General features: G+C 41.7%; 1 protein-coding gene and 1 non-coding gene across 2 annotated transcripts in view; one reads left to right on the top strand and one right to left on the bottom strand.

Moving 5' to 3' along the window:
• The window catches only part of ACVR1 (activin A receptor type 1), a 129,308-nt gene that overhangs the window by 100,878 nt on the left and 15,716 nt on the right, over positions 1–12,714 (bottom strand). The window lies entirely within an intron of this gene.
• Positions 1,706–1,777, top strand: TRNAA-UGC (transfer RNA alanine (anticodon UGC)). Its single transcript has one exon. It is a non-coding gene; the product is annotated as a tRNA-Ala (tRNA).

The raw sequence follows: 12,714 nt of genomic DNA on the forward strand, positions 1-12,714 counted from the left end.
CATGCCGCGCAGTGGCTAGGCCCGTGAACCGTGGCCGCTGGCCCTGAGCGTCCGGAGCCTGTGCTCCGCAACGGGAGAGGCCACAACGGCCAGAGGCCCGCGTAAAAAAAAAAAAAAAAAAAAAAAAAAAAGCAGGCTGAACTAGAAACAAATATCCAGCAGACTATCCTTTTGTGAAGAAAGATTCCTGAAGAACAGAAACCAAGTATCTACGTTCTAATCCTCAGAATCTATGAATGCTACCTTGTATGACAAAGGAAGTTCCGCAGATGTGATTAAATTAAAACTCTTGAGATGCGGAGATTACCCCGGATTATCGCAGGTGGGGGGGGGGGTGCGTAGGATGTGATCACGGGGGTCCTTTTAAGAAGAAGGCAAAGGGAGGTTTACTGCAGAAAGAAGACAACGTGAGACAAGGGAAACAGACTGAAGCCATGTGCTTTGAATTTGGAGGAAGGAGCTACAAGCCAAAGGAAACAGAGTCTCCTCTCAGTGCCTCCAGAACTATGAGGATAAATATACGTTGTTTCAAGATATTAAAAGTGTATCATGCCTTGTCACAGTGGCAATAGCAAACTAAGCTTTATGTTCCCTCCTATGAAATTCAGATAAACCTTTCTTCCCCTGAACTCTTCCCCTTTCTTGCTTCTCCCCCCAGCTCACCCAAGCTGGTCCCATTTTATTCTTCCAAAGTTCACGTTCAGCATCCTCTGTTTTAACACTTCTTGAGTTGCTTTAGACTTCTGTGTACTTCAAAGCTTAACATTATTACCAGTATATGCCCTACAAGGGAGGTGGAGAGAACCTAGTAATTTACTTACCCACCCATCTTGCTCCAGAAGGAATTTAAGAATAAGCTGGTTCCTTCTGGGGCAATGAAAATGCTTTCTATCTTCATCCACGTGATGCTAATATGGATGAATACAGATGAAAAAATGCATTGAGTTGTAGGTTTAGATTTGTGTATTTTACTGTATGTGTGCTATACCTCAATAAAAACATAAAAGAGGAAAAAAAAAAAAAAAGCTGATTCCACCTCTTCTCCTCTTGAGGGCAGGAGAGTAAGCTTAAAGTCTCCAAATAAGAAGAGGGAAAGAAACATTTGTCACACAGAGACACTGAGGTTTATTTTAAAAAGAGGCTGGATGGGTGAAGAAAAAGTTGAGCATAAAAGAAAGTATATATATGGTTCCCAGAAGGGAACTACAGATTAGCCCTTAGAAAGGACATCAAAAGGAATAAACTAAAAATACAGAAACAAAAGAAATGAACTAGAAATACCAAGCATTTAGAAAGAATTTACATAGAAGTGCCTTCCAAAAATTTTGACCCCCAACTGTAGTAAAAAATGTTACATTTCAACTCATTGCATGCATACATATATGAAACTGAAATAAAAATTTCATGAAGTACTTCTTACCATTGCAACACATGAGTTTTTATTTAAAACTTTTATTTCTAACGCTGAGTCTGACTCACTAAATTGATCCAGTAATAGACTGCAACCCAGTTTGCAAAAACAATAAGGCCCAGGTAGCAGGGGTTCAACTGGACAGGAAGATGATAACATCAAAAGGCAACTCTCCTCTAATTTTATGGCTACAGGGGAGAAAAGTTTATAAAAGTTTGACTTTACAACAGAGAGCCAATTAAAAAAAAAAAAAGCTTTGAAACAATTTGCATTAAAAGGAAACAACCTGGGAGTTCCCTGGTGGTCCAGTGGTTAGGATTCGGCACTTGCACTGCCGTAGCCCAGGTTCAATCCCTAGTCGAGGAACTGAGATCCCACAAGCTGCGTGGTCTGGCCAAATATAAATAAATAAATAGGGTTGATCCAGGTAAAGGGAGGTCAGCTTTAAAAAAAAAGGAAACAATCTGTATTAAAAGGAAAGTTTTTAATATTCTCATTAAAATTTTCTTCTCAACCACTGCCAAGTCCCAGCCATCAGCACCCCAATTTTGAGACAATTCGATATTGAATCTTCAATGAACCTATATGTTATGAGATATGAAAAGGTAAACAAGATATAATCCTTACCTTCAAAGAGCTTATAATCTACCAATAAAGAAAAAAAAGTGAAAAACTACAGAACAATTACAAACAGTAATGTTGTGGGAACACTGAGGAAGGAGAAACTGCTTTTAGCCAGATGAGATATGACAAAGGCTGTACGGAGAAAGAAATGGCATTTGAACTGGGGAGGGGGTAGAGAGTAGAGGGGGAAAGCAGTTGACATATAGAGGCATTCAGACACAAAAACGTACAGAGGAAGCTGGCAAATAAATAGTTGGCTGTGGCAGATTCAAAACATGGCCCCAAATTCTTTGGCTCTCTTGTCATCAAGAGGTGGAATCTATGCTAGTCATTAGAGAAATGCAAATCAAAACTACAATGAGGTATCACCTCACACTGGTCAGAATGGCCATCATCAAAAAGTCTACAAATAATAAATGCTGGAGAGGGTGTGGAGAAAAGGGAACCCTCCTACACTGTTGGTGGGAATGCAAACTGGTGCAGCCACTGTGGAATTCAGTATGGAGGTTCCTTAAAAAACTAAAAATAGTTACCATATGATCCAGCAATCTTACTCCTGGGCATATATCCAGAAAAGATGAAAACTCTAATTCGGTAAGATATATGCACCCCAATGTTCATAGCAGCATTATTTACAATAGCCAAGACATGGAAGCAACCTAAGTGTCCACTGACAGATGACTGAATGGATAAAGAAGATGTGGCGCGCGCGCGCGCACACACACACACGCACACACACGCAATGGAATATTACTCAGCCCTAAAAAAGAATGAAATAATGCCATTTTCAGCAAAATGGATGGACCTAGAGATTATCATATGAAGTGAAGTAAGAGAAAGACAAATATCATATGATATCACTTAAATAACAGAAACAGACTCACAGACATAGAAAACAAACTTATGGTTACCAAAGGGGAAAGTACGGAAATGATAAATGAGAAGTTTGGGATTAACAGATACATACTACTATATATAAAATAGAGAAACAACAAGGACCTACTGTATAGCACAGGGAACTATATTCAATATCTAATAATAACCTATAATGGAAAAGAATCTGAAAAAGAATATACACACACACACACACACACATATATATACTGAATCACTTTGCTGTACATCTGAAACTGATACATTGTAAATCAACTGTACTTCCATTTAAAAAGAAAAGAGGTGGGATCTGTGTGCCCCTCCCCACCACCCTTGAATCTGGGCTCTGTGACCGCTTGACCAACAGACTGCAGTAGAAGTGGCACCGTACCAGTCTCCAGGACCATGATACAACATTGTAAATCAACTGTACTTCCATTTAAAAAGAAAAGAGGTGGGATCTGTGTGCCCCTCCCCACCACCCTTGAATCTGGGCTCTGTGACCGCTTGACCAACAGACTGCAGTAGAAGTGGCACCGTACCAGTCTCCAGGACCAAGCCTTAAGAAACTAGCAGCTTCCATTTCCTGTCTCTTGCAACACTTGCTCTTGGAACTCAGCCGCCATGCTCTAAGGAAGCTCAGAATAGCCCATGTAGAGAGACCACATGTAGGTGTTTTAGCTGACAGCCAGCATCACAAGCCAGACATGTGACTGAATGAGCCTCCAGACGATTCCAGCCCCCAACCTTCAAGCATTCCCAGCTGAGGCCCCAGACATTGTGGAACAGAGACAAGCTGTCCTTGCTGTGCACTTTCCAAATCCCTGTTTTGCTAAACTGTGAGTAGAGTAAAATGGGTTTTGTTTTATGCCACTACATTTGAGGGGGTTTACCGTGCAGCAATAGATTGACTGGAACAGTATAGTCAAGGGTATAAGAGGACGTGGTCGAAGATAACCATGGAAAAGAGTCTGAAGGAAGTCAATCTAAACAGTTTAAAATTTCTTCTATATGCCTTGGTGAGCAGCTGATGGGCTGAAGGTCAAGGGAATTATATGACTGGATTAGGAAGTTATATTAGCAGCAGTTTCTCCAGCAAGCTCAGAGAAACGCTTGACATAGATATGATAATCTTAAGTGTAGATCTCCTAATTGTCTCCATTTTACAAATGAAGTGCTTGAGAGGTGAAGATCATCTAGAATAATCTGACATCTAATTCAGTAGCAAAACCCACTGGCTCTGTCTTCAAAATATATCCTGATTCCAACCAACTTCTTTTCATAACTCCAAGCCTGGTCCAAGCCATCACTATCTCTCACCTAGACCAGTGATTATCCAACTAAATTTACCATCCATAATCAAAGAATAATTCTGTAAAACACCCTGTCCAGTGAGTTGGGTCCACTGATCACATGTTAAATCATGGCAATGTCAAAGTGCCCTAACAGTTTCTGAACACATAAACCCAATTTCTGTACCTATCATATAATAGATCAGATACAAATACCTCTTGGGATAAGCACTATGGGCTATCGTTTCCAAATTCCCTGCAGATCTCAATCTTTGGGATGTGGGAACGAGAAAATAAAATTCCTGAGAATTCTTGAAATCACAAATCATCTTAAAAATATTACCAATATTCTTCACTCTTCACTATTGTATCTTTTTAAAATTGTTTAACTAAGAATGCTTAGTAGTATTTACAAAAACTGAAGCATACAGAAAACATTCAGACACTGGATAATGACAGCAAACATTATTGTATAGTATTTGAATAACCTAGCAAGGTTAGCAGCACGATGCAGAATCACATGTCAAAATAGCCTTAAGGACTTATTTTGCTTCCAAAACTTATTATCTCTTGGCACACTACACATAGGATTTTATTTTAAAAATACTCTACACATAAAATTATTAATGTTTATTCGCAAAATGACTCATTGTTTGCAGTTGTCGGGCCACGAACACACTATACAAGTGTAACCTAGCAATAGCAACACACAAGTCCGACTGGTTAAATCGTGACCTCTTCTCTCCGTTGTGCTCTTCCCTGGATTCCCAGAATAGTCAACCTTAACCTTCTACTCCATGTGTCAGCGTTTCTTACTCTGGCTTTCAACTTGAAGTCAGTAGTTTCCTTAGAGCCAATAAAATCTCTATGTAGACTGTGGCTAGTGGCTGCCTCCTGGACAATGCAAGTATCAAGAACCATACAGGATGGAAATTGAAAAAGAGAGAAACAAGCTATCTCAGAAAATTCCAAAACTGGGAGGAAAAGGAAACGAAGTCAGCAAAAACCAAGTCAGAAAGGATTAAGTAATCAATAGATGTTTTGGAAAAATAAAAATGAGAGGAAAATGCCAAGGTCTACAGACATAGACCAAAGTCCCAGGCAAATTTGAGAATGGATTTCAAACACTTAGCAAGAGATAATTCCTGGGGATCTCAATACTAAGAGCAAGTCATGCAAGATGAACCTAACTTCCTTTTTCAATAAGATTCCCAAACTAGAAGTGCAAGGAAACACAGATTTTAGCAAGGCAGCTGACAAAGTATCTTATGAAGTATCTGTGGTCAAGATGGTCAAAAAGATAAGCAGATGTATCCATGAGTTACTGCATTCAAAGGGTGCAGAAGGAGAACTCATCTCTTCCCAACGTGATAGAAATGGAATCCAACATATTCAACAGGCTAGTGCTATGGGCAAGACCTGACAAACTAGAAATTAATCAAGGTAAATTTAAGGTCCTACATATAGTAAAGGAAATAAAAGACAAGGATACAAGTAGACAAGGAGAATGTGAGGAAAACAGCAGCATCTATGATATGAAATAGATATGATATGAGAAACTTTGAGATTTCTGTGGGTAGTCAACTCAGTAAGTAGGACAACGTGGTTCTCTGAAATACAGCAGTTTCCATGCGTACAAGCATGGAAGTCAAAAAAAAATTAGAGAAGAGAAAATGCACACAAGAATACTGCAATCAGTTCTAAATACCAATTTTTAAAGCCTTTCGACCAAACAGAAGCATGAGCAAAAGGTGGGCAGGATGGTGGTGACCACTGGAAAGCTCTGGAGAGATTTTGCTCAGATAAAAGAATATCAGGATGAACATGATAGGTCTAATCATGCAAATATAGTATTGTACTCTCTTCCTTATAGCTGAAAAAAGAAGAACTATGACCAAAGGATAAACAGACACTGCACTTATTAAAGACCAAAAAACCCAACCTTCTGATAGTCAGCGTTGTCCAAAGGTAGAATGAGCTCATAGTAGAAACTGCATCCCTCAACTTTGCAGAATTTCTGAGAAGCCTGGGTTCACTCAGAGGGTACGATGCAGAGCACTGCAGACCCTGGATGGTTGGATTAAATAACTCCTCCCAACCTTGTGACTCTACCACTAAGAAGAGGCCACTGAGGAAAGGGATAAACACTCCTGAGACACTTACATCTCTTCAGAAACATTTAATGAATGGGAGCAACTTGAGAAGAATACAGGGAGAGAAAGGACATTATATTTCGGAGAAGACAGCCAGAGGCTGAAGAGGGAGCACAGCAGCAATGAATGTAGACTCGTTTTCTAAAATGCTTCCTCAGGAAACGGCTTATGAAAGTCATAGGGTTCAAAACATTTTGTTTAATGACAGGAAAGACGTAAGCCTATTTCTAAGCTCAAGGGAAAAAGCCAACAAAGAGGATAAATTGAAGGAGCTTGGGGGAAAAGGGCAGAGAAAAAATAAAGAGCAAGACCTTGGGAAAGGAGAGTAGACTCAACCTGAAAATATCTGGCACAGAGTTAAGTGCTGGATAACATGTTTAAGACACATCCTCACACGTACAAACAAAAGTATTTAAAATTATTCTCTTTTAAATAGTTATGCAAACACACCCAAGATTGGTACCAGTTTTACAACAAATATCACAGTCTGCCATAGTTCTATGATCTTCTAAATGATGGAAGATCATGGAATCTTGCATGGAATTCCTAAAACCATACAAACATCAAGATTCCTTTAAAATAGTCTAAATGTCATAGTATCAAAATTAGATGAAGCAGGGGAGGACTGTCCAACAGACTTAACTCTGAGGCATTAGGTACTGATAATTGGGCTGTACCAATATGCAAAATAAAAGACAATTAAAAAAAAATTTTAGGCATGAGTAGACTACTTTAATAAAAGGTAGTATGTTGGGCTTCCCTGGTGGCGCAGTGGTTGAGAGTCCGCCTGCCGATGCAGGGGACACGGGTTCGTGCACCGGTCCGGGAAGATCCCACATGCCGCGGAGCGGCTGGGCCCGTGAGCCATGGCCGCTGAGCCTGCGCGTCCGGAGCCTGTGCTCCGCAGCGGGAGAGGCCACAACAGTGAGAGGCCCGCGTACCACAAAAAAAAAAAAAAAAAAAAAAAAAAAAGGTAGTATGTTGAGATGTTTAAGAAAATTCTCCCATAAGACTTATCACAGAAGTGATGTTCTAACAATAATATCTCAAAACTAGATTTTTTTTTTTTGTGGTACGCAGGCCTCTCACTGCTGTGGCCTCTCCCGCTGCGGAGCACAGGCTCCGGACGCGCAGGCTCAGCGGCCATGGCTCACGGGCCCAGCCGCTCCGCGGCATGTGGGATCTTCCCGGACCGGGGCACGAACCCGTGTCCCCTGCATCGGCAGGCGGACTCTCAACCACTGCGCCACCAGGGAAGCCCCAAAACTAGATTTTTTAAGTTTAACATGAATAGTTCCACAGTCAAATATTTTTCAAAACAGACTAAGCCAAATGACTGTTACTTACTTGAATTATTGTAATATCCTTCCTGTTCCTAGTTTCACAATTACCCAAATACATAAAATAGATTGTATTAGTCTGCTCAGAATGTCATAACAAAATACCATATGCTGGCTGGTTTAGACAACAGAAATATATTTTCTCACAATTCTGGAGGCTGGGAAGTCCAAGACCAAGATGCTGGCCAATTCAGTTACTGAGGAGGACTCTCTTTCTGGCTTGCAGATGGTTGCCTTCTTGCTGTGTCCTCATGTGGCAAAGAGACAGCAAGCTCTCTGGTGTGCCTTCTTATAAGGGCACTAATCCCATCAGGAAGGCCCCACCCTCATAATCTTATCTAACCCTATTTATCTCCCAAAGACCCCATCTTCAAATACTATCACATTGGGAGTTAGAGCTTCAACATATGAATTTGGGGGAAACACACGCAATTCAGTCCAGAGCACAGATAGATAACATTTTTCAAGATCATCCTCAAAAACTGCTACCAGTTGGCGCAGTGGTTGAGAATCCATACCTGCCAACGCAGGGGACACGGGTTCGAGCCCTGGTCTGGGAAGATCCCACATGCCGTGGAGCAACTGGGCCCGTGAGCCACAATTACTGAGCCTGCGCGTCTGGAGCCTGTGCTCCACGACAAGAGAGACCGCGATAGTGAGAGGCCCGTGCACCGCGATGAAGAGTGGCCCCCGCTTGCCACAACTAGAGAAAGCCCTCGCACAGAAACGAAGACCCAACTCAGCCCTAAATAAATAAATTTTTTAAAAACTGCTACCAGTGATTGCTCCAAAATCCAAATCTAACCAGATCCTTTCCTACCTAAAATTCCCTAATACTTAGCATAGTTTGGGAGTAGGATCTGAATTGTTCAGCACAGAATAAGGAGTCCTCATGATATAGCCTTCACCCACCTCTCCAGCTTTATGTCATATCAATTCCCACATGTACGCTAAGCTATGGTTAAACTAAACTACCTGCCACTCCCAGCATGCACCACACTCTCCTTTTGCCTTCTACCTTTAGACTGAATGTTCCCTACACTAGAATATTCTGCCTCTACATTGCCAGGCTTAGTTGCACTTATTCTTATAGTGTGCACTTAATAACCTCCTTGAGTCAGAACCTTCCCTACACCCTTCCCCCCAAAGCGGGTTAGGTGTTCCTCCTCTGGACTCACTGCTGGATCTTCTGCCCACCTCTGTGATAAACAGCACTTGCCAAGCTGTACTTGAACCGCTGATTCATGTGCTTCCCTTACTAAGCTGTGAATTCTCCTGAGGCCAGGAATAGCCCCTTTGGTCCCTGTGTCATCAGCACAAGGCCTAACACACAGTCGGTATTCCAAAAAAAAAAAAAAAAAAAAAAAAATGAACAGATAAAAACATGAATCAAATAGACCATAAAGGAGTTTGAAAAAAGAAAATAAAAGAAGATGGAAGCAGTTTTTATTCCCAACATTTCACATTCGTCTCCCATAGACATGTTTCTAGTTAGTTAGAAATTTGCACAAAGTTTTGGTGATTATCTCGGTCACCAGCAAAATGGAACACAACATAGAAATCACTACAGAGTCAAGAGCAAAGAGAGAGGAAGAGAATGAATAGAATAGGCAAACACAGAACACACAGCAGAGTGTTTATCTGTAAAACAAACTTTACACTCTCCCAATGTCACGGGTTAGTTTACTACCTTTTAACATTTTTCATAAATGCCAATGAACAACTGGTGGACCCCTCACCAAATAAAACATCTCATTCAGACTTGCAGATGGCACTTTTAGGTATAAATTGATTAAAGCATCTTCCCTAGAAAAACAACTCACTTGAGCCTCCCTCATCAGAAATGCCAACTTTATATACAGGAGTCAGAGCAAAACTGTGCTTTATAAACTGTAAAGTCCACTACAAAGGCCAGCGGTTGTTACCGTCTGAATTACCCTTGCGGGGCGATGGTCCTTCGGCAGGAGGGTGGCTTAATTAAGAGGAGGGAAATGACTTGATGCTCCATCTGACTCACATTTTGCCTTTTTCTCCTCTCAAGAGAAACAAGCTCTAATGATACATTTTCCGATGACCAAACATTAACTCATCCGCTGAAATCTCCTCAATGACTAAAAAGTTCCTTGCTTCATAATAAACCAGTAGCTTGAAATTGTAGTGTAAATACAAGAAAGGGAGTCAAATTTTTATGCTTCTTCCTCAACCCACAACACCCTAAAAAATAATAAACTTTAATGTAATCCAAAGAGCAGATTTTTAGACATGACTCTACAGAAGAGATTATCCACTACTAGCCCTTAGTAGAGGTAGAAAAAAAAGTGCTCTAATATGCTTTTGTCCTGTCACTACAATTAAGGTTGAAAAGGCCTTCGGTCTTCCTCCCTAGGACATCATCAGATTCGAATGACTCCTGTCTCGTCCTCATCTCCCCTCCGTGTGCTCTTTCAAAAGGGCCTCCACATCTGTCCAGTTGCCCCTGAGCGACTCCTTCCTGCTTTCAACTTACTACACTCACTCAAAGCCTCTCCTCTCTTGTCCTAAAACTTGCTGATTCTATTTCTTTACTCTCTTTCATCATTCCCCTTCCCTAAATCCTAACACCGGATCTTTAATGACTCATGGAAAAGATCATTAAAAAAAAAAATTTGACAGTGGTCCATTGTGATACAGTAGAGAATACATAACACAAAATAACAGCTCCCTTGATTCAAAATAACAAGTATTTATTGAGGGCCCACTGTGTGCCCTGTAAGGGCTACCAAACAAGATCAGCTTTCAACAAAGCTGTGAGTTTTGTGAGAGGAGCTGATTCATCCTCACGTCCCTCCACTCAGCTCATCAGAGTAGCTCATACATAAGGGAGGGCCCCTCTGAAGTCCAGAGAGGTTTGGGCCTCTTCCACTGTGATGACTTCTGGCATTATATAAAGAAGTGTCAAAACAGAATGACAAAAACTGTGTATGTTTTAAGTATTTACAAAACATGCCAGGCAATATTACTGGGCTGGTCTCAAGATAATTACACGGTCCAGTAATGAGACACAAGTCCAAAGTTGTATGATCCAGGATGCCTCCTTTCAATCCTGTTGGTATATTTCTGGGGCTCTATCATTCAAAAGTAATGTCAAGACCAATGTGAAGGCCCTTGAGAGTGGACGCTTGGACCAATGGGTGCTCATGTCCACCACCACCTCCCAAGGTCCCTACATAGCAGTGAGTGAAAGAGTCAGTAAACAACTCAACAGTGAACATAAGGTCTCTGTCCTCAAGGAATTTACAAACTAGTTGGAAAAAAAAAAAAAAAAAAAAAAAAGAGGCACACTCTCCACTCCCATCCCTCTCCAAATATAATGGAAGAAGTATTACACCAGGAGACCAGGATTCCATACTGCATCCATCACTGACTGATCCATCAACAAGTCTTCAATCTTGGGCAAGTCCTCTTCAATACATTTAAACTTCAGGGTTTTCTTTTTTTTTCCTGTAAAATGGAAAAATACTAATCTCGGCCCTGCCCTCTGTGCAAAGGTTATTTAGAGGCTCACATAAGATGTGGTGGTGCTTTGGTAAACTGCAAAGCCCTCCACAAATGTGAGCTACATAGGAACAAAGGTTGAATACTTAATCATATGCTGCCTTATCATCACCATAAAAAAAAAAGTTCATACCATTTATAAACATATAAATTCAGAACTTGATATTGTTGTGTCCAGGGAATAATAAGAGAAGGAGGGGAGAAAAGGTTTATGGCTACGACTTGAAAGTAAAGCAGTTTCATGGGGCTCCAGAGAGTTCTGGCAATTTTTCTGTGAATATCTGAATATTCCTTGTAATCGTTATTCCTTGTTGAAATAACGTCCATGAGTAACCACAAAGATGACTACTCCCCAAACAAACCCAGATTTATTCCCTAAGGCCCCATACTATGCCAGGCTTTTTCTGCAGTTAGAACTTCTAGAGTCATTTGCTGTAGCAAGTCTCCTCCCTCTCAACCCACTCTAATCTCATTTCCTCCCTCATGCTAAACTTACACAAACAGGACTAATGCCACCCTAAATTACCAAAACAAACTGCCATGGAGAACCCTTATCTGTTTGGGTCACAAAACTACCCGGGAGAGCCTTCCCTTCCTCCAGGTGGATGAAGAAGACACTCCCCCAATTCCCAGACTCGGCCCTTCTCCCCGCACTCACCCCGTGGACCTGGGGGCAGATCACCCTCTCAGCCCTTCTCCCCAGGAAGGTTGATCCCCACCTTGAATTTCATGCCCGGACCTGGAGAAGCTCTCAGTGGTCTCCAGCCCAGCCCTTTCTCCTGAGCTATTACCACTTTTCTTCTGACAGCTCCCCCTGGACATCCCAGAGCCACTCAAGCAGGACTTGTCAAATTGAGCCTGTTCCCTTAGAGCATTCCCTGCGCACCCCTCTTCTGCTCTGTGATCGCCGCCCACCCCTGCTGCAACCTGAGATTCTCCTCCTTCTACCAGACCTGCAATTTCTACTGTCCTCTCCAGCCACATTTGTCACTGTCTCTTGACCAGACTGCTGTTCCCCTGCCTCCACATGAGTGTCCCCGACATGTGGGACATGTTCTACTGGTGGTCCCCCAACATGAGGCTCCATGGTTCTTAATTTTTTTCTTTCCAATGGTTAATGTTTTTCCTATTACATATTAAAATAAATTCTTAAGGTGCACATTGAGACCACATTTCCACAAGTATAGCTGCTTTGAACAGACTTTCAGGCACATTGGAATAACCTGGGGGCCTTTAACATTACATCCCAGACCAATGAAATCACAGCCCTGGGCAGAGGATGGGAATCAGGTTTGGAAATTCCCACATGCTTCCAACGTGCAGACGAATTTGGGAATGACTCCGTTAGAATGAGCCTGAATCAGGTATTTAGGGAAAAAGGCTATGCCCATTTAAAGAAAAATGAGGGCTTCCCTGGTGGCGCAGTGGTTGGGAGTCCGCCTGCCGATGCAGGGGACGTGGGTTCGTGCCCCGGTCCGGGAAGATCC

This window comes from Physeter macrocephalus, chromosome 2, assembly GCF_002837175.3.
Source record: "Physeter macrocephalus isolate SW-GA chromosome 2, ASM283717v5, whole genome shotgun sequence".
Lineage (NCBI taxonomy): Eukaryota > Metazoa > Chordata > Mammalia > Artiodactyla > Physeteridae > Physeter > Physeter macrocephalus.